Below are 21,337 nucleotides of genomic sequence, written 5' to 3' on the forward strand. Positions count from 1 at the left end.
GGGAAAACAATCAGTGAGTTTGGTACTTGTATCCTCAATGCTTATGTAAATACCTCCTGTGAGGCTAAAAGGAATTAGTTACCATGCATTTTAGATGGCCTGAAGGCAGTCGCACTGGCACCAGTCTCTGCAGGTAACATCAAGGTATTTCCAATACAAAAGAAATATCACATAATGTAAGATTTCCCCAACATAATCCATTTGCTGGGTAAAGTTATATGGTTGTGCTCAGGAAAACCAGCAGTTTCTTATGGTCCAAGCAGTGGGATCATAGAACATCGGGAACCCCCAAAACCCAATATCTGCTCATCCAAGTAAGATATGATACCCATATTTGAGGTTGAAATGTATTCACTGAATTATCAATGCCATAGTTCATCAGGTACTGGTGCATCTTGTCTCTACCAGAAGAAAGCGTGAGGACATGGGTTGGCCGGGTGGAGTTGTAGGGACTGCCCACAGCTGGCGATTGGCTATCTTAATGGCAGCTGAACACTAAGTCTGCGGGAAAAGCAGAGCAGACTCGGCTTCAGCATCGGTGCAGGAGACATTGCAGTGGAGATGGGTGGCCGGCAGGGAGAGTGACAGCGGGGGACCAGAGCGCAGATGAACTGGCGCTTAGCTACATTAACAGCGGTGCCATCTTGAGCGCCGCCGTCTCAATCCATCCATCAATGTGACAGATGCGCCGGAGATAGGAGGGCTGTGAGAAGACTTACTGCGCCGGAGTCGGGATGGAAAGAAGGGAGAGCTTCTGGGAAAATGACACGAGCCGGCAGGGGAGATGATGTGAGAATGCCGGCGAGAGTGACAGGAGGTGGGAGGTGAGATGCTACTACATGGGCAAATACTGTGACAGCGGCCAGGACCTGACATGCTCTGGACTTAAGATGCTGACAACTGGGAAAGGAGGAAACCGACATGCTGTGTGCGGGGAGCAGCCAATACACTCTTGCGGGCGTGACTTGCCCCCTCCCCTGTAACTCCACCCGGCCAACCCATGTCTCCAGCCTTTCTTCTGGTGGAGACAAGATGCACCAGTACCAGTTCATCAATAGGAGAACAGTTGGTGTTTGCCTCCTGGGACCCCAATCGATCAGTTTTTTCCCTAGGCCACTGTTCTAGTGTCAGTGGCCCAGGTTAGTATCTCTAATTCTCATCTCTCTCTGAGCATAGAGCACACTGTGCACAGAGAAAACTCAGAATCTGCTCCCTATCTGTAAAATACACACACAAAATAATAAACCCATTGCGGAGGACAATAGAGAATTACTGAGCAGTGTAGATACAATTTCAGTAGCTATATTTACTATACTTACTATATTTACTACATAACACCTGCAGGCTTATCTTTGTGTAAATCTCTATTCTTCCAGCAGCTCACCCCCTCTTCTCTCCATAGACTTCTAGTGGCAACATGACTCATCACCCTCCTCCACTTCGTTATGTTTGTTACTAGAGATGGGCAATACTTGACAATAGTTGACAGCAAATTAGAAGAAAGGAAGACTCCCAGTGGCCTGCATTTAAAGTATTTTTTAACATAAAAATGTGGTTTAGGGTAAATAAACTGAACTGCACATTTGCTAGATATTGCAGTGGCTAATTATATAGTACAAGTTGTTTGAAAAGTTAGTGACAATTCAAAGGGGTTGCCTGGTTAGAAATTCACTTTTTAAATTTCAGACCAAACATTTAAAACAATAAAACAAACAAATACTTACCCTCCTCAGACCTGGCAATCCAGCCCTGTGATTCCCTCGATCGCTGTTGACAGCGCAAGTCGGGTGACCACAGACTGCCAACCAGAGTCCACAGCATAACTGCCTATTGTCCTGGCATCAGCGCTCATATTCTGGGCGCCATGATGCCAAGAGTTTCGAACGGTGACGCTTCAGCCTCTGATTTGCGGGTGGCAGTCACCTGACCTTCACTGTCAACAAAGACCGAGGGAATCACAGATCTGCATCATTGGATTGCCGGGAAACTTTAGAGACACAATGCTGCCACCAAAATGACTCACCACTGCTTATTCAGCTCAATGCAAATATTTCTACACTATTGCATATATACCTATTCCAACATGAAAAGCTACTTGTCCTATTGTGCCAAGACCAAGGATGATATGATAATTCTCTTGGATTTAGTTGAATAAAGCCTGTCATCTGCTGATCTATTCATGATTAAAGTAATTCTGGAATTAGTGATGAAAGGGATGCATCACTTACCACAATCTGGCTAGGAGGTGGAAACATCATGCCTGCTTTAATAGTTGTTGAACTATATCACACCCTTAGCCGATTTCTAAAGATCAATGTGTCTATTCTTACAGCTTTTTTGTCACTATTCTCTGAGGGAAAAAAAAAACATACTTTGGAATTGGTCAGAAAAGTACCAAAAAAACATGTAAAGCCATTGGTATGCCTCCTATGGAACAGGAATCTAGTGTAAGTATATATGTGGAATATTTTTGTGATTCCTTAAAGCAACCCTCAGAGCCTGGAGAAACAAAGATGGCCAAACTGCTACTCTGATGCACACTGTGCATGGTATGTATCAGTAGACACTACATGCTGCTTTGACTGGCCAGCACTCCTCATCTGAGCATCACTGGTCAATCAATGCAGATGTAGTGTCTTGGACTAATGATTCATACTAATACACAGTGTGCATCAGGCAGAGAAGCTGGCGTGGCCATCTCTGTTTCTCCTGGCCCGGAGGGTCGCTTTAAATGGAATCTCACTTTTTCAGATTCTCCAATTGGTCTCGTCTGTAGACATTGATGCGTGTGTCTTACATAAATGCAGGACTTCACCACAGCAGCACCGACCCTATGGAACGCTCTACGACAAGACATTCGGACAATCCCTGACGCACGGAATTTCAGACATGCCCTAAAGACCCACCTCTTCAAAGAAGGATACCAACTCTCCTAATTTAGTCCCCGCCCTCAAATGACGCTCTCCTGTACACTCCCTGCGCCACATCTCCTGTACCACCCTACACCGCCCTGATTGAGCTCCCCCATGTATCAAAGCGCTGCGGAATAAGTTGGCGCTATACAAATAGAGATCATTATATTTATTGTTATTACAGTGATAGCTGGATTCTGAGGAGCTTTAGAACCATGAAATATTGACCCTCACTCACTTAACACCCAAAATGGCTCTGCTTTTTGGAGTCTGATAGACATGGTAATCTATAAGAATGAGGCCATGCTCCCACAAACGTAAGTGTTAAACGCTGCATGTCTCAGACAAGGTTTTACAGCTATGGCAGTGAGCTGGCATATCGAAGCGATTTTGGACTGCGCATGACAGCGTATCTCACGCGCGCTATCATGTGCAGTCTTCCTGGTCTCTTTTTTTTGTTTAAATTTCCCGCTTTGCAGCGGTGTGTATAAATGCTGCACGTGCACAATGCGTGCGTAGTATGCGCAATGAATATTCGCAAGTGTGAAAGCATCAATGAAAATCAATGTACTTTCATTGACTCCATTCAGCACGTATTACGTGCGCATAATACGCAGTGAAATTATGCTCATGTGAGCCCGGCATGATACAGTATTTCCTGTGGTGACAAATTAAATATCATTAAAGTGGTGCATTTAGCAGTTCTAGTCTGCAAACTGTGTTAAACAATACTTGTCACCATTAGTTATTTTTCACTTGCCCTTTTCCGAATAGTAATATATTATATGCCTCCAGCCATTGCTGAAAATTACTACTGGTGTCACACTTTTCATATGTTTTGATATAACATATAAAAAAAATAATTAAAAAACACAAGGTAGATCTTCAAAACAAAAACAAAAACAACTCTTGTATATCTGATTATATCAATATAAGGTATGAATAACTGTTTATGTCCAAGCACTACTTATCAGTGAAATCCAATATCCCTTGCATCAAATACAATGTTGCACTTATGCTGCTAACACAATTGTAGAATAAAGTTACAAAGTATCATACAGCTGAACAACCTGTCTTCCAGCTTCATACAAATCTACATACCATCTGGATGCCCAGGAGGTTCTCCAGCTCTGTAAATTCCTTCTGATGAAGAGAACTATCCTTATGGTAAAGCATCCACTGGTCCCAGTATCCAAGGCAGCAGAACTTACTGTATTTCTTTTATTAAGCATTTATACCTACGAGCTCAAAAAGCAAAAAAATTGCTTTATAATGAAAGAAATTACTCTGCTGACTCACCAACCACCACTTCCTCTAGATGAATTCTTGTCATACCAGACTATGACTGGTCAAATTCACATGGCTTTTAGAATTCTGCTACTGCACTTCCAGTAACCACCCAAATGTTGGCTAGCAAGACAGAAACAATCTGAGCATTTCTTTATGCAAAGGAAATAACATTCACAGGACTGTAGAAAAGTTAATCACGTTCTAATGGCAAAAATCACACATCAGCAACACAGATTGTATACTGATTTACTCATTTAACTCATTCATTTACACGTGATGATGTAAGGAAAAACAGGGATATCAGAGGATTTCCATGCTAGGAAACTGCATTGGGGGGTTTGGGGCTTTAAAAAATGTACAGGCTTAAAATGGTATAAAATATAAGGCATACTCCACTACTCCAGCTGCATCCAATCCAGTACTGGAGCATCAGTGCCCACTGTGTAACCACTTCAGCAGCCTGTGATTGGCTGAGTAGTCATGTGCGCAGTGCACAGTACGTGACTGCCTGATGGCTGCTTCCAGGTTCTGAGCAGCAAGGACTGGGGCTCCAGAGTTGGATGGGGAGTAGGTCAGTATACTTTTTTCTTTATTACACCATTTTAAGGGCTCATTTACACAGTCATAAGTGTATTTCAGTTGCATAAACACATTGCATATTCACTGTATATTTGCGCCGGCCCACTCACTTTAATGGCCTTTTGCAGAAAAAACACAAAAAAATGACATGCCAATATCTTTTTCACACGATCGAACATCACATAAAAAATAGACTCATGTGAATTAACCCATTGAAACCAAAGGGCTCCAGTCACTGCATATTGTGCGTGTAATATGTGGTGCAAATTCACCCATGTGAGCAAGCCCTAAGCCTGAAAACATTTCCCCTTTAGCTATATTACCCATACTCTTTACAAACAAAGCAAACTATCAGATAATAAGGGAAAGCAGCTGGAAGTTTTATTTTTTTATTTTGAGGGTGTGTGTGGGGGGGTGTTTGAAAGAATAAGACTATTTTCAAACACTATTTAAAGGCAACCTGCTGGGACCTATGAGTCCAATAATGGGAGTCAGAGGCGTACACAGAAATCATGGGGGCCACATAGCAAAACTTAGTTTTGGGCTACCGACCCATAAAAAATATATATCGCTAGCCAGCTAGATAGATTGATTAGAGGCAGAATATCAGTAAGGGCTCGGTCACACAAGTATTTTTTTCACGGATGTATAGGTCCGTGAAAACGAAACACAAAACGCATGTATAAAAAACGAGTGACCGAAGCTTCTGACACGTTTTTTATTTGCACTTGTGTGGTCAATTGGATCCTACAATTCGCACATATAGTGCGGCCCCATTGAAAGCAATAGGAGAGGATCGCTATCCCCTGCTGTGGCTGTGACAGCTGCAGCAGGGGATTCCTTGGATGTGAAACCCCTGAATGCTGTCACATCCGGACGTTTCACCTTGTTGTCAATGCGGCCGGCAGCAGCAGCGCCGGCCCCATTGAAAACATAGGGAGATGCGCTCCTGTGCCACAGTGTTGAGTGATGAGGGGACTCCCCACGGGCATGAAGGAATCCCCTGCCACAGCTGCAGCTGTGGCAGAGGAGTGTGATGCTATTCCATTGCTTTCAATGGGGGCGGTGCTGCTGCCACCCCATTGAAAGCAATGGGTTGAAGGCAACTCCCGCAGAGATGATTTTTGGGGGTGGCTTGAAATACCCCAAAAATCAATCATGTCTAGCTGCAGATAAATAAAATATATATATACATCACCTTAGAAGCGCTGTCATCTCTGGTGTCTTCTTCCAGGTCCCCACACAGCCCTTGTTCTGGCCAGGGATTGAAAAATCCCGCTTCATGTAAGCGCTGATTCAATGAATGGCTGAGTACTGCCTCTGATTGGTCACAGCGCTCAGACAATCAGAGGCAGTGCTTCTAGGAGGCGGGGATTTTTCAATCCTCGGCCAGAAGAAAATGAAGAACAGTGCTGTGGATCTGGACAGCGCTTCTAGATGATGTATTATTATTTTTTTTTTTTTTCAGCATCTAGGGCTTATTTAAGGCGTTTGACAGTAGGATTTCCTACTGTCAAACTTGCATCGATTTGCACGAAAACCGCATTTTTGTGCAAATAAAAAAAAGCTGTCCTATTTTTTGTAGATGCGAATTTTTTCGCTTTTAAAAACGGACATGTGACAGCTTTTATTGGAAAGCATTAGTTCTAATAGAGCCATTTTTTTGCATCTATGCGAGAAAAACCGCTTGTCTTGCCCTAATGTGGCGGCTTAAGTTACAGCAGATCAGCTCTAGGATACCTCTAAATAAGACAGTCACCATATAGTTGTCAATAGTTGACACCAGCTCTACACAGTTATAGTGATTACACAGTGCAGTTGCCTCCAGTGATCACAGGTGGTGACTTTGAGAAACCCACTGTAGTACCAGTGTCTCCTCTATGCTCACCATAGAACTGCAGTCTCTCCTCTTTGGCCCCACATTGCACTGGATTCTCCTCTGTAGGCCCCAATTACACTAGACTCACCTCTGTGGGCCCCTATCGCACTAGAGCCTCACTCTCTGCCTCCACAGCACAGAGTTTCCTGTTCGTGGCCCCCATAGTACTGAAGTCTTCTGTGTGTCTCCCCTACCACCGAATATGGAGCAGCATGTTTTTACTTACATTTCAGCTACTCAGGATGCTACAATCTCAGTCAGTGCAGGCTGCTCCGCTCTCTCCGTCCTGTTCTCAGTGTAGTACTGCCAAGAGAAGGTGGCGGAGCAGCCTGCAATGACTCTAGAAAGAAGTGTTGACAGCAGCTAGAATGTAAGTAAAACTTGTGCTGCTGGACATTCACAGGACGTAGGGATTCGAGTCAGTGGTGGGACAGGGGGTAGGGCAATTTAGCCCTAGGTCCACCTGTCCTACAAGCCCATAGCAGTCTCATGGTCTGCTTACATTGGCAGCACGCTATTGATGGGAGGACAGTGTGTGCACATCCAATAAAGTAAAAGTAGTTTGCTCTGTATACCATGTGGTGGGTACGCAAGTGGACAACAAGGGAACAGGCAGGAGAGTATAAAAAAGTCTCCCCCTAGAACTAGCAGCGCCTTTTCTATTAGCCTATCACTTTATTTTATGGGGCTCATAGAAAGTGACAGATTCTCTTTAAAGAATATTGAGTTAAAGGGAATGTGTCATCAGAAAATGATGTACTGTATAAATCAAAATATTAAAAAAAAACTTTTGGTGATTTTGTTTTTAATTTTCGATGCAATGATATACTATTACCGATGCAATGTTATCTATTACCCAGGAAGAGCAGCTACAACATTGTTTCACAATCTGGACCTGACACATCCATGCATTACATGGACAGCCTATACATTTAGGGTATATTCACACCGCATATTTTGGGGTGGAATTTGGTGCTAAATCTGCACTAAACTGCATGTCAATATCCGTTTATACATGACCCATTCATTTGAATGTGAAGGTAGCACTGCTGCCTTCACAACATGGATTTTTGCATTTAAAAAACAAAAAAAACTCCATGTAGATTTTGTCCATTGACAAGGGCTAAATTCACTTGCGGAGCCATGCCATGCAAAGGGCCAAATCCGTGGAAGAAATCCGTGACTAGCAGCAGATTCCTACCATAGTTTTAGAGGCGGAATCCACGCAGAAAAAATTAAATGTAGATTCTGACTTGTAAATGTGCCCGTATATGGGAATTGTGCAATGCTTTATTTTCACTTGTAGTGGCACTGAAAAAAAAAACGTAGTACTCACTGCTGGATACGCCGTAGAATGGCACCCTACACTCCGCTTATACTCAAGCACAGGAGATTTCAATGAGAGCTGCGCTTGCAATTATGAGCGCCCGCCACTACACAGGAATCGGAGCAGTGGCTTACCTGGTGTATCCTGGTGACTGCCTAGAAAACCACTTTAATTATGTCATTTCTTGGTTTTACTGCTTTACTAGCCTTTTTTCAAGGTCTCACTGGTATATCATGTAGCTCCAAGTGTCTACTGCACCTAACAGCTTTGTATGACCAGTACATATTGAATTATGATAAACTGACAACAAAACCTACTCACGTCATATTCACATCTGCACTGGAGGCTCTGTTCGAAGCCTCCATCGCAGATCCAGCAAAAAATCACAGAAGAAATAGTGCAGCATACTGCGCTCTTCATTTAGGGAAACTTTAAGCAGCATGCCGAAGCCAGATGAATCTCATTATAGTCATATATATTGAATTTTCCATCAAGGAATAATTCTGGAGCATCTTTTCGGTGCTGTGTCATTCCTCTGTTATCCTTCTTTAAATGCATGAAAAAATAGGAACTGGCCAAAGGGGTTGTCCCGCGCCGAAACGGGGTTTTTTTTTTTTCAACACCCCCCCCCCCCCCCCCCGCCCTGTTCGGCGCGAGACAACCCCGATGCAGGGACCTAAAGAAAAATCCGCACAGCGCTTACCTGAATCCCCACGCTCCGGTGACTTCTTACTTACCGGCTGAAGATGGCCGCCGGGATCTTCTCCCTCGGTGGACCGCAGGGCTTCTGTGCGGTCCATTGCCGATTCCAGCCTCCTGATTGGCTGGAATCGGCACGTGACGGGGCAGAGATACACGGAGCCGGCATCCTGCACGAGCGGCCCCATTGAGAAAAGAAGAAGACCCGGACTGCGCAAGCGCGTCTAATTTGGCCATTAGACGCCGAAAATTAGGCGGGCTCCATGGAAACGAGGACGCTAGCAACGGAGCAGGTAAGTGAAAAACTTCTTATAACTTCTGTATGGCTCATAATTAATGCACAATGTACATTACAAAGTGCATTAATATGGCCATACTGAAGTGTATAGACCCACTTGCTGCCGCGGGACAACCCCATTCCCTTTGTCAATTGGGTGTGTCCCTACATACTTTGACACTGTCCAACTAGTGCTGTCAGTATTACCCCACTTGTATTACCCAATTGTCACCTTTTTCATGTGTTTCTAGTAGGAGTAACAAAGATACGGTACAATGCATAGTTCTAAGAAAAGGTGATCCAGCATTGTTGATTTACAGAGAATGCAAGAATTTACTAATTTGTCAGAGCTGACAAGGTTTCTTCGACACAATTAGTTTGGAGCCATGCAGTTATTTTAAAATACAAGGAAAATTAACAATAGCTTCATTATATATTATCAGATGTATCTACCATATTGCATCGGTGTGGATTCCAATAGCAGAAAAGTAGTGATAAAGCTATAACAATCCTGAAAAATCTGGACAAATAGGATTTTCCTACCTTCAGTTCTACATCTCCGGCAAGTGATGTGTTGGAGCAATATTCTAACATTACAAGAAGCATAATCTTTACGCTTATCTTAAGTAATCGAGTTGAACAAATAGATTTTTCCCACGGTCCATTACTAAAATAAAGGCACTGCCCCTCCCTAATGCATTCTGACAAAAATATTTTCTCACGGTAATAGATCAGTGAGAGATCTTTTTTATTGGAGCCACTGAAAATAAGGAAATGAACATGTAGAATGGCTTTTAATTATTACATACACATGGTATATTAACCACAGCATTCTGCCCTACATTATCAGTTGTAATAATTCACACACTGACACAATACAGACATTTTAACCGTTTTCATAGCTTTTTTGTAAACTAAATGCCATTATATGTATTATTGCTTTATCACCAAACAAACAAAGGTAAAGCTTTAAAGACTCTGTTTTGCTCTTATGGGGTAGTCTCTGGGTTATTTTTTATATATAGTTTAGGTCCCCTGCACCCAAAACTATATAAAATCAACAAACTCATCATGGTGTCACTGATGCTTCTGTTGGGCCTGATTTTGGCTGCAGCAGTCTAGTGGATAATCAGTTGAAATCAATGGGAGCTATGCCTGCAGTTACAAGCGCCGGCCACTACAAAGGTTTGGGGCAGCTGCTTCTGCGGCGCTGTCAGTGGGAAGCACAATCAGATGATCGGTTGGAGTCCCAGGTAGCTGATCCCAGCCAATCAACTATTGATGATAGGTCATCAATGGTATTTTCCCCAGAAAACCCCTTTAATCTCTCCTATGCTGGACTTCACCACTCACCTGTTTGCTATATATACGCTGTATGTTTCCTAAGTTATTGCTTGTTGGTCAATGTTCTATTGATCTGTGCCATGTCCAGATCCGGTTTCTAACCCAAGCCACCATGCCAGTTTATGCTTTGTCTTTCATGCCCCGTTCCTGCCTGATTTTAGTTTTCTCCCTGTTTGTTATTTCTGAGGAGATTAAAGAAAGTTTACAAGATTAAAAGGGGTTTCCAGGCAGCACTGGCTGTCAGTGCCGAGATACACCAGGGTCAGAGTGGAAGACGCTGCTCTTACCCATGTAGTGGCAGTTGCTTGTAATTGCAGGTGCAGCTCCCATTGATTTCAATAAGACCCCAGCCTACAATTACGAGCACCGGCCAACGCACAGGGGTAAGAGCCAATGCTTCCGTTCCGACCCTAATGTATCCCGGCACTGCCTGGAAATCCCCTTTAAAGTTTTATTTTACCAAGGATCCTGCCTGCACCTCTCAGCCTTGTGAGGTCTCACCCTAGAGAGGACCATATCCAGTACTTGGGGTCCCACGCCCCACAACAAACACTAAGATGCTGTGGGGGATTTGAAATAGGCAAGAAAACCATCAAGCATTGTTTAGGTCAGAAAATTGTTGAATTAATAAAAGCATTTTCCCCAGTTGATGACAGAGGCAGAAACGGTGGAAGCAATAATAGGTATTCAGGCCAAGTTATCCACAAAATGAAATGGCATATCTGTGAACCGTTCAAAAAGCTACTGCAAAGTGTTGGTTTGCATGCTAAAAAGGAAACCGAAAAACTTTACGTGGGGCATTCTTACTTTTCCATGTTTCATTGAATTAAATGGAATTGATGTTGCCGAAAACTAGAAATCAAGTGAAAGATGGATTACATCTAAATGAGCAGCCCTGTATGCGGAAAGTTCAAATGTAACGCTTCATTTAATGTAATGATAGCTTCACAATTAGCTATAATAGGAAATAGACCTGTTATTGAGCTGCTAACTGCACTTGTGCTTGGCCCCACTTAGGAAGAATAATTTGTGGAAATGATTTATAACCCTCAAGTTCATGACTCGCAGCCCAATTACTGGGTAGGGTCTTTCACTACTTTTTAATTTCCTTTTTCTCTGTTTGGTTTGTAAGCTGCCTTTATTGTAAACTTGTCACGGTTGAATGTTCTGCCTTATGCAGGATAACCTTATAAAGGATAAACATTATGGGATGGAAATTGTCTTTTATGTAGCACAAAGTATCAATTTATTATTAGCATAATGAAAAGTTGTTATAAAATTATTTTTTACAGATGCATTATATTTGATAAGAATTGTTGTTTGTGAAGTTATTAGTAGGCTTTTATTGTAGGAGTTTATATGCTCAGTATGTTCTCTTCTACAGATTATAACTTACTATAAAACACATACAAGATGAATATATTTAACCCCTTAGTGGCCAACTATATGTGGTTTTATGGTGCCCACTAAGGGGCCTTAGACTAGGCCACTGTTAAAGCAGGGCGGTCCAGTCTAAGGTTGGCATTGGAATTTAATTCTAGGTAGATCCAAAGTTCGGCTGTCCACTGACAGCCGAGCTCCTGATCTAAAGGCCAGGAGTGGAAAAAACCTCTGATCCTGTCGTTTAACCCTTAACATTCCATGATCAAGAGCAATTGTGGCATGTAAGCAGTTAACAGGGGGAAGGACAGCTCTCTGTCACATATCAGCACCTCGCCATGCTAGTCTGCCACATGCCTAAACACAGGCCTTGGGGTCTGCCAAACATGCTAGGTCAGTGATACTGTGATGATTTCTCAGAAAAAAGTGCTTCTTTAAATAAGATGGCAGCAACTAAATCCACAGCATGTAAGCTCTGGTAGGCCAGAGGCTATACTGTTTTCCAAGATATCAGTGTTTCTCCAATGTGAATTTGAAAAGCATGAACTAAAATTACTAGAGGTGAGCGAACGTACTCGTTTCGAGTAATTACTCGATCGAGTACCGCTATTTTCTAGTACTTCAGTACTCGGGTGAAAAGATTCGGGGGGCGCTGGGGGGAGGCGTAGCAGCGCGGGGGGTAGCAGCGGGGAACAGGGGGGAGCCCTCTCTCTCTCCCTCTCCCCCCCACTCCCCGCTGCAACCCCCCACTCAATCACGGCGCCCCCCGAATCTTTTCGCCCGAGTACGGAAGTACTCGAAAATCGCAGTACTCGGGCGAAAAAGGGGCGTGGCCGAGTACGCTCACTCATCTCTAAAAATTACTGATATTGTGCAACAAGAAATTGATCATTTGGGCTCTAGTAGGACATAAGAGAGGTCCCAGAAACCCATGTAAGGGTGCATTCACATGTTGTGGAAATGCTGCTGCAAAATCGCAACAGCATTATTTATTATAAAGTGAATGGGATTGAAGCAAATCCCGTTCACACATAGATGAAAAAAATGCTGCAGACTTTCTGCTATAACTAACCTGTGGTTTTGCTAAATTTCCGCAATGTCTGAACGCACCCTTAATGTTATGGATGTGATTTGGGCTTTTGATCTAAAACTTCATACTGGGCATTTGAAACTTTAATCTAGGTCAGTGTTCCCCCAAAACCAGTCCTCAGGGACCCCCAGCATGTCAGGTTTTCAGGATTTCCTCAGTATTGCACAGGTGATGTAATTATCAGCAGTACCTCAGACATTACCACAGGTGTTCTTACTATAGGATATCCTGAAAACATGACCTATTGGGGGGTCCTGATGACTGGAGTTGAGAAATACTGATCTAGAATGTTACTGAGCTCACGTTGCTTTTGCAGTCCAATATAATTTGGTGAAAACACAGTTGTATTCGGTCAAGGAATAAACAGTGGATGTGGTTGGACACAAACTGTGTATTTTGCTGGATGATGTGGAAGTACAATTTCTATGCAGATCCAGCCCCTCTAGTACTCCATAGCTATCAGCTGGCATTCCCCAACAAGTATTTGCCTTAATTAGATCCATACTTGAGAAATGTTCCCACTTCAAACAACTTATGACATATCATAGAGACATTTTAGATGCTGTAATTGTCTGGGTTCAAGTGCTGAGACATCCCCTGATCACTAGAACAAAGGAGAGCAAAGTTCTTAAAAGACTAAAAGACAACATTCTCTCAATGACATGGCAGAACATGCTTAACCCCATAAGGACCAGACACTTTTTACTTTTTAGTTCTTTCATACCCACGTTAAAAAAAAATCAACTTTTTTATCTTTCCTTCAACAGAGCTTTATGAGGGTTATTTTTTTTGTGCACAAATTGTATTTTTCATTAGCATCATTAAAGGGGTTTTGTCATTATAACCTCGTTCCCCCAGCCGGGCCCTTAAAAATGACGATATTCTAACCTCTTCTGGACCCCCGGGATGCAGCTGACAGCCGCCGTTATTGGCGGTGACATCCGAGTGGACAGCTGGGCAAAAGTATGTGACCTCTGCGGCCTCTAATTGGCCATAATAACCAGGGAATAACAAAAACTTTAAAAATGAAGTACAATGCTGAAAATAGGCATTTTTATAATAAAATATACTATGGCGTTTCTAATCTTAGCTTATACTATTGATTTATACAAAGTTTGTTGAATTAACAGGGCCTATTTAAAGCTTTAATTTTTGACATACAGGATAAAAATCAAGTTTTGGTTTCCTCTGCATATATTGTTTTTTCTTTTTTTTAGCCTATAGCAAAACATTCTATAATGACAGTGTGCAGCCATGAAAGACTGGCTGGTGGGCCGTGTAACTTAGACTGATGTGTGAAATCAGAAGTTTTAAAGTTACCAACAATCTAATATTAGCAACATCATGGATCATATTTTCTTCTCAATTTGGCCTAAACAACTGACCGCCTTTGGCCATATCTATATGCTTTGACTGAATTGCTACTAAATGATTGGCGGTGAATATATTTATACTTACATTTGGATACATTGTTTGGCACCATCAATATAAATTCAATATATTTTAGATTCTGTTGTCTGAAGAAAATATATAACTCTGAGCTACTTTTCTTTTAGCAAGAAGTTTGTTTCCATCTATCAAAATTTAGATACGACAGATATTAGTAGCCAGAAGTCATAAAACCCAAGCCGAAAAATCAAATGCAGCAAGAAATCTAGTTGTCCTTGTATAATCACATTTATGCTTTATGCACTATTTGTGGTTATGGTGATTTTTATTACTTTTGGCATGCAGGTTTTTTTTATCCATTCTTAGTAGCAATGCTTAAGACCTGGAGAGATTCCTAAAGGCTTCACTTACAATTAAAAAAATGCCTAAGCCTGTCCTGGCAAAGAAAACTGGTACACAAACGCTGACCTAGAGTTTTTAAATCAGTTGTTAGTAAGGTTTACTGATTTATGAAATACTTCTGTTTCTGCATGGCTCAGGTTGCACAAGATGGTCAATCCGTTATTAAAGAAGCAGTGGGATTAAAATATTAACGCTGTATACTAGTATGTCGCCTTGCAATTTCCTCTACATAGCACTTTAAAACAAAATTCTGCGTGTGCCAATGATAATTTATATTGTTAAAAAAAACCTGCATAATGGCTTGATACTGTTTAAGCCGATACTGGCATGGATATCAAACAACTTAAAGAAGCAGTGCAAAACTGAAAAAACATGGAGGGAGCTCATCTTTAGGGTCACCGAAGGTTGTGAACGACTAAACGGCTAACGTTAACAACAACAATTGCTACTATTTATTCATAAAGTGCCATCCTCTCCTATGGGCAAAGTGGTGCAAAACCGAAGGATTAATAAATCTGCAAAAGTGGGATAAGGAAGAGATGCAGAAGATATAGGTACAACAACTTGTATACAGAACAGCTCTAAGTGGCAACAAAGTAAAGGCTATGACATATTATATACTTGTCTTTAGAGTTGGACTTTTAGGTTATTTAAGGGGGATGCCTATTCAGTTAGTGTGCCATTATACACCTATTCATACATACTTATTATATATATATATATATATATATATATATATATATATATATATGTGTGTGTGTGTTTCAAAAGTGTACTTGTGACTTTAAGCGAGCGAAGGACTCGGAGAGTGGTTGTCTCTGGTGGGAAATGATGGTCTGGAAGCTGGGAAGTAAGCAGTGTGGAGTGATTTTGGTGTCCTGCGGGCATGTTGGGAGAAGTTTTGTGGCCTTGAAGGCCAAATTGTGTGTCCTTGCCCTACGGTCATTGGGTGGAAGATAATTAGCCCTACGGGCTCAAGCTCAGAAGTTTGTGTAAACTTCTCCCATTTGCACCTGTCAGGCATAGCCAGTCCCACAACGAATCCTTCTTCCCTGAGCAACAATTGTGAGCCGAGAACCCAATGCAGCCCAGTAAGCGCATGTTCATGAGTCTGTGCATACACCCAATAGCAGGGTTACTAGTTGGCTCATACCACCAGAAATTTTTGTTCCCTCTTTGGTGCAAGAGGCTGTTTATTGTTGCCTTTACTAACCATTATATGAAAAAAAAACTCTTGCTACTGCTGAATGTTATTGGCTCGGTTCACTTCCTAGTTTTGCAGACTGGACACTGGCTCCTTTCAAGCTAACGTGTTCATTTTCTGCTAATGTGTCCTATTGATAAAGCAAGCAACTGTGTGAGCCCTACCTCAGAAGTCTACGGTGAACGGCTATGCCACGTGTTTACTATCGGTCTAAACCAAGCACAGAACTGGCGTAACCTGAACCTAGACATGAAAGCCTGTTCTGTGTCGTTTGTGGCCACCTACAAGGTACTATGAATCCTATCTCGTTACAGTCAACAGCCCAAACTGAGATGCTTCCCACTTTCCGAAAAGACACGAATGGATGCACCGGCCAAGCTTCCTCATCCAGAAGATAAGTGAATACTCCAACCCAATTCCCTCTCCATCCCTTCAGTTGCACTTAAATTCCAGAAGAAAAAAGGACTGGTAGGAAATTTGAGAGGAAGGGAGAGACACAAGAAGTCTGGGAGGTCAGAGTGTGAGGAAAAGATGAGAGTAGGGGGTCATGTCCACGGCACACACAGTTTCCAAGTGTGAAATCCTGCAGCGCATTCCATCTGTACCCGCAGCCATGAGGCCTAAAAAGACATTTGCTCACCTGTCCAGCTGCCGTGCAGATCTTCTTCGTCGTGACCGGATCTTCTTTTTTCAGCACGGTGGATGTGTCCGGTGGCATGCATTTAAAAAAAATCTACTGCATTACTGCGGATCCACAGCGCGGATGCAGTGTCAGCTGTGTCCATGCCACAGATAGAACGGCTTCCATTGATTCAATGGAAGATGTTTGAGCGGGAAGCCACAGGAAATGCTGTATGCTGCGTTTTTTCCAGCGTGCATGATTTAATTACCTGCGGATGCCCAATGACTGTCTATGAGCATCTTGAACTGAGGATCATGCGAGTGGGTGACCCATGTGGATTCCACAATTCAATTTTGCCCGTGGACATGAGTCCTAAGAGGGAGAGAAAGTATTATCTGATCTAATTACTATTACCTGAGTAATATCATGTTGTTTTCAACAGTCAGCCTGTTTTTACAATATTTATTGTGCTTTTCTGAAACCTGCTATATTCTATAAAAAAATTGTTACCACCTCCGTGACCATTTTTTAAAATTGCTCCAATGCATCTAAAATAGGCATTGGCTCGATAGATCATCATTTCCTAGTGTGTTCTGTCTACAACTCCTGTACAGACCTATGGTAATAGACAGCAAACCCTGTACAGTGATCCTGTAGCCATACACCTATCTATCTGTTCTTTACTTCTTGCTAGATCAGCATAAAGTAGAGTACATATGGAAGTACATAGGACTACAGGATTAGGCTACAATAGTTTCATCTGCTACATTTTCTGTACGTTGACAAAATGATAGGATATTTTCCACTAGGACCTATTGCCAAATTGCTTCATTTTTCAATTTAGAGGCAATGTGACTATTAAAAAAAAATGGTTTTGAAGGTGGACAGTCTTTAACCCCTTAAGGACACGGCCTTGTATTTTGGCGATGAGGACGCAACGCTTTTTGGGGGATTTTCATCTCCACTTTTCAAAAACTATAACTTTTTTATTTTTTCTTCAACAAGGTCGTATGTTTTTTGCATGGCAAACTATAGTTTTTATTGGTACCTTTTTGCATGGAAAGTATTGTAAAACAAATCTATTCTGCCATTGTTTTTTTACAGTGTTAATCATATAGCATAAATGACAAGATAATTATTTTCTGCGGGTCAGTACGATCATGATGATACCAAAAATATTCAATTTCTTTAGGTTTTTCCACTTTTACACAATAAAAACCCCTTATCATAGCAGCTATGATTGCTACAAGACATTGCAGGACTTCTGTACCGCAATGTCTTATCGCTTGTAATAGCGATCATAGGCAATGGCAAGCCAGGACACTAGTATATGATATCCTCTTGCCATGGCAACCCATTGTCCCTCCACGATTACATCGCGGGGGTCCAATAACGTCACAGAGAGAGTTATCTGTGACGTAAGCTTAAAATCCATCGTTCATCTGGATAGTAGATAACACAGACCGCACACTGTGTACTCCATGGGTGCTGCTGAATACATTATATTCATGCACACATTCTGTGACAGCCCTTGCGAGAACAAATTAGCTGATTGCAGAGCTCAGACCACCTGCTGAGTTCTGCAAGCAGCTCCAGAAGGCTCATTTGCACGCAAATAAAGCTGATAAAGTGTTAATGGGCATTAGCGCTCATTAGTACTTTATTCAAAATGATTGCTAAAACTGTCAATCTTTCAATCATTTGAAAGATTGTCTTTGCGTGTAAATGAGCCTTTAGTGAGTGGCAAAGACACAAGGGTGAATGCATCTTTACCTGGGCGGGCCATCCACTATTAGGTAGGGGTTGTCACCCTCTAGTTCCCCTTAGGGAAAGTTTCCCTCCCTTGTTTATTTTCTCCTTGTACTTCAGGGGGTTCCTGGTAGGGTGGTGTGAACATTGCAAGAGATATTATATTTTGTTTTGCAGTTATTGCACGCACAAAGCAGACATGACAGTAACACTAGCCGACTTATATATACTGAGGAAATAGCTACATAATAAATAAAAAATTGAGAAAAAAAATCTGTGGAGTGGCCCTTTAAGCCTTGTGAATATGCAGTTTATTGGTTAAAGGAAACAGTATTAGCTACTTCTGAAGTCTTATTCAGAAAACTATTTTTAAATAAGTACATAAAACCATAGACCACTGTGCAATAACATTAAATTATCATACAGTGAAGTAGAAATCAATGCTTATAATATACTATTACATAGCATGTAATTGTAAGAGGGTAGCACTGATAGTGCTCCCTCTTACAACAGAGCAGCTTGCAGCCCAGGAGCCGCAGTGTTTGCTCCCATTCCCTCCGGTTTGGGATCCGGTTAGGGGAGCGGTGACAGGCGCCAAAGCACCAAGAAAAGAAGGCGCTTGCCAATGCCTGCTGACAAGTAGCCTGCGGCACTGTATAAAGGCCCCTTCACAAGCAAGAGTCTTAGCCAGAGAGGGGAAAATGTAGAGGGTAAAAGACTCTGTTTTGTCAGAGCCCATGGTGTTGCAGGCAGTGAAGCGAGTAGCATGTCACCACCAGAGAAACACCGCCTTCATAGTGGAACATGTAGTAGGCCTAAAGCCCTGCCCCCAGAAGCGCCAAGGTGGTTTTCGGAGCTTACAGCGGTACTATAAGAAAAGGAGCTGCATCACCGATCCAGAAGTGACAGAGCACAGAGGGGATACAGGAGAGCAGTGCAGTGGGCCTGCATGAGCAGGACGCAGAAGAGGCCTACAAGTATCATGGCACCTGCTGTGATCCAAATAGCAGCACAGTGGCTGGACCTGCTGAAAGGAGAGACAATAGCCTGAAGAACTGGGGGATGTAGATGGAGGGCCGGCCGCATCCTTGGGGTTAAGTGATCCACAGCGGGTGGAAAGAAAGGTAGTCTCCCTTCCCGTAGTCCTGGACACCACAATGGTGGAGCTGAAGGCATTCACTGGACGACAAGAGGTGAAAATAGATAGTTAAGGAGGTTTCCTTCAAGAGTGACATTAATGCTACCCGTGACACTGCTAGCACAAAATCTATGGCCAGGGTGAGGGTTGATGGACTTGTGGGACTGTGATAACGTGACGTAGTGATGGCACCATAATCTGAGAAGAGCAAGGGTTAAGTGTGCTGTGATGTTATGCAAAGTGTTTATACTGATGTGTAACATGTATGATGTGTCTATAATGCAGGATCTGTAATGGCGCAGTAGAGAGCAGTAATGTGGATTTGAGTAAAATTTTCCCCAGTAAGGAACTTCCAGTGTTGTGATAGCACAACATTTGGATTAAAGTGACATCTATGATGTGTGTAGCATTTTGCATAGAGGATGCTGCTTCAACGGAGTGCTTGAGGTTGGGGTCTATGGACAAGTATGATGTATGTGACCGCAATGCTGCAGCCAAGAGAAGTTGCAAAAAATACTGATAATTGTGTGTTGGGACATGTGCCTTGCTGCCGCCAAAGAGAGAAGCACTGGGCATGTATATGTCAACAAGGAACACCAGTTAAGAGAGACAGTACTTTTTGAGATGTTTTGAGTAGTGTTGCTTTAAGAAAGTTGATGCTAAGTTAATATGCAACGTTAAAGTTGTTAGAGTAGCAAATATGTATCCATTTTGCATCTTGTGTCTATTTTATATGCTAAAGTCTAATCATATAATAAAACTTGCGATTTTACATAACTAGAGCATTCCAGACATATTTCAGTTTTGCAGAGGTGGTGAAAATAACTGTTGGTGATTAAACAACTTGTGACAAGAAATCAAGCCTGGGGACCCGACGTCAGAAGCGATGACCAGTTCTCCAAGACAAGAGCTATACTGTATTTGTACATATTTTAAAACTATGTGATAACTATATGGTAGAAATTTACTAATTTACATAACACTATTGTTTTAGACTACAATCACGGCTGCTCAGGGTGGGATGTATCTTTGTTGCCAACAACGACTCATGATGGAATTATACATTTTCTATGTTTAATCTCGCAAATTCATTCAGACAAGCACTGTTTTAGCGCAGTATAGGTGCGTGAAAAAAAATCTCGACTATACTACATTAAAGTTCACATGAACAGATGAACAGGTGATTTCAAGCTATTCCAATTACTTGTGAAACTGTCTGTTCACAATCGCAGGTGCGTGTTATCCCATAGGAGTCTATGAAAGGCATGCACCAATGATAGGTCAGGTCCTATCTTTTCTCGCACCACGGACCTTAGATGCAAACTTTGCAGTCGCATGTCCTATCTTTGATTGGTGCGAGTATTTGTACAATATATATGGACATGCTATTAAAATATTCTAATGATACAAAGTCAATAAATATCCACTAATTTCCTAAGATATTGGCAATTTATACTATATTTACTGCAAAAAAAAAACTGATGTCATAGCAGACCTCAATAGTTCTCATTTATACCTTTCACAATACAGCTAGTAAAATGTATTTACATGGAAGGCTGGCCTGCTTCTAACTTGCACATCTTCACTTTCCTGCCATAACAGCTGTACCTCTATTCCAGAACATTAGAACATTGTAAATATGCTTTTATTCTGATTTATAGTCACTGTGAAGTTTGAAAATCCATTGCTAAATGTAGCTGAACAAATCTCTCCCCATAATAATAATCTGAAACATGAGACGGATAGGTATATAAAACCACATTGTTTCCCATATTATTTCTTGTGCATAACTATGGAATCCTAGAACTGCACAGGGATATCACTAGCTGATAACCCATTATCGCAGTCATTAGGACTTGATCAATGAAATAGAGCATCCCCTTTTAAGATAGCGTCTGCTTGGGCCATTATTACTGTGAATGGTTTTCTGAAGCAATGACTTAATGCAGAAGATTACATGGAAGGCTGCCAGCTGGATAAATACATTTGCAGGTGCACCCGTGCTGGCTGCCAAAAAAATTTGGATTGAAAAGAATACTCAATCCATTCCAGCAGT

General features: G+C 42.0%; 1 long non-coding RNA gene across 4 annotated transcripts in view; it reads right to left on the reverse strand.

The window, feature by feature from the left end:
* LOC136620915 (uncharacterized) overlaps positions 1-21,337 on the reverse strand; it is a 756,434-nt gene that overhangs the window by 638,794 nt on the left and 96,303 nt on the right. Inside the window, exon 1 of one of the 4 annotated variants that reach the window (XR_010791191.1) lies at positions 9,507-9,588. The exons of the other annotated variants lie outside the window; for them this stretch is intronic. This is a non-coding gene — a long non-coding RNA (uncharacterized lncRNA). Of the gene's footprint in view, positions 1-9,506; positions 9,589-21,337 lie in introns of those variants that run through there. 4 annotated transcript variants of the gene reach the window in all.

Source organism: Eleutherodactylus coqui, chromosome 3 (assembly GCF_035609145.1).
Source record: "Eleutherodactylus coqui strain aEleCoq1 chromosome 3, aEleCoq1.hap1, whole genome shotgun sequence".
Taxonomy (NCBI): domain Eukaryota; kingdom Metazoa; phylum Chordata; class Amphibia; order Anura; family Eleutherodactylidae; genus Eleutherodactylus; species Eleutherodactylus coqui.